Below are 2399 nucleotides of genomic sequence, written 5' to 3' on the forward strand. Positions count from 1 at the left end.
TCACAAACAAAAATGGATTCTTTTAATACACTTTTGTCTTCTATATCTCACTAGAGAAGTCATATCAATCGAGTCTTTATTCTCGGCAGATTCAAAACTTATCTTGCATGTCCGGCTATAATTGCCCTCCTATTGTAAGCTTTTGTAACTTTATGGATATGATAGATAAAGATGAACTACTCTATTAGACATAAGCTTATAAAAGTGAAACGAATCATATGTTGATAATGAGACCGACTTAATTTCGATCAGCCAATCAGCGAGCATGAATAAATAAGAACGGTTCACATAGGATTTCTTTATCGCGTTATTCATTACTATTTTATTGCGGTAATAAAATTTATTCTTGAGGTCAATTTCTTTCTCCGGAATTCTCTACTTAATCGTATTGACATAATTTCAGTTTGTTATATTAAGAGGCGTCATACTAAAAATGCTTAAGATATTTAATGTTTAATATTTTTGGTTATACAGTATTAATTTATGAATTTTTAAAAAGCTTACACAAGCTTTTGAAAGTATTGGAAATAAAAATTCATTTATGTATCACGATAAATGTTGTAAGAAACAGCGTATATTACCACCCATTCTCACGATCATAAAAATATTATTACAATATAGCTCAGTGAATATTAGACAGAGGAAACGGTTTCTCTCCCACAAGACCGCTGAGATGTGTATATTGACTAACGGGAGTCTGATTTTCCGGATAAAGTAACATGGGATTTTATAATGAAACTAGTTGCTATTGTTGTTATTTAACCCTAAAGCAACAATATTCGAGAATCCTAATGTATGCAAATAGTCAATCGAAAGACGAGTTCACAGATTCACCTCTCCAGTTACACTACGTCTCCGTGCAGCTGAGGATGATACTGCACCTTTCCACATATAATGAATTCTCATCTGTATCGACAATGAACAGTCAGTTGTTTAAACCAAATGAATTTCTACTCGTGAAATTAACGTATAAAAGGACGATTATTCCAGAGACACAAATACACTTCATGCAATTGTTGCGGTAAAAAGGAAAAGTAAAGTCACCATCTCGTTCATAGAGACTCATAAGGGCTGGTTTCCCGGTTTTAAGGTGTATAAATTCCTCACCTGGACGGGACGCCGGTCCGTAGCAGGATTGTTCATTTTTGTCAGTTGAATGGACTAGAACAACGTAAAATGAAGTGTTTTGCTCAAGAAAACAACGCATCGCCCGATCCAGGTATCGAAACCACAATCTTACGATCATGAGGTCAATACTCTAACCATTAAGCCACGCGCCTCCTCAATTGTTGAGGTGAATCAGTGTAACACAATATGATAAGACTGAACCTCTGAATTACAAGGGAAAATCAGAGAGAAAGAGAAACTGTTATTAAGATGTGTGTGTGTGTGTGTGTGTGTGTGTGTGTGTGTGTGTGTGTGTGTGTGTGTGTGTGTGTGTGTGTGTGTGTGTGTGTGTGTGTGTGTGTGTGTGTGTGTGTGTGTGTGTGTAAGCATGCATATATATGTATATGCGTGAGTGTCATTGTGTTTGCGTTGGTTCCCTCCCCGCAGACAATCGGCGTTGGTTTGCTTACGTTCCTGTAACAATAGTGGCTCGGCAAAAGAGACTGTTAGAATAAATAAATCCTGGGACCAACGACTAGACTCTTCAAGACGGTGCCCCAGCGTTGTCACAGTCCAATGACAGAAACAAGTAAAAGATAAAAGATAAAAAAATAAAGAATACCATACATATCTATAAAAGAATCTCCGAACTTATTTCATCGATTAATAGTTTTCCGTTCAGTCAAGTTATTGAACGTTCTTATTGCCCAGAGTCACCTACCCTGTTGCCTATCTTTCCACACTCACAAAAAAGAAACTTATTTTATTTGTTATTTTAAATCAGAGAATCAAACGTCTTCACAAAGAAACATTGTCTTCAAGGAATTATTGATTAAATATAATTATAAATTTTAAAGTGAAGGTACGTGGCTTACTGGTTAGGGTATTTGGTTCACAATCGTAAGGTCATAAGGTCGATTCCCTGAGGCACGTTTGTATCCTTAAGCAAGACACTTTAGTTTACGTCGATCCAATCACTCAGCTGGCAAAATTAATAGTACCTGTATTTCAAAAGGCCAGCCATGTCACATTCTGTGTCACGTTGAATCTCCCTGAGAACTACGTTAAGGGTACACGTGTCTGTAAAATGCTCAGCCACACATGCAAGTTAATTTCACGAGCAGGCTATTCCGTTGATCGGATCCACTGGAACCTTCATCATCCAAACCTTCATCATCCAAACCTTCGGAATGCTAGTTAGTTATAAATTTTAAGATTGCACGATAAATTCTTTACTGAAATAAACATTGTCACTATTTTTTGACAGACTATACATTCTCTCTCTCTCTCTC

This window comes from Octopus bimaculoides, chromosome 2 (genome assembly GCF_001194135.2).
Source record: "Octopus bimaculoides isolate UCB-OBI-ISO-001 chromosome 2, ASM119413v2, whole genome shotgun sequence".
Classification (NCBI taxonomy): domain Eukaryota; kingdom Metazoa; phylum Mollusca; class Cephalopoda; order Octopoda; family Octopodidae; genus Octopus; species Octopus bimaculoides.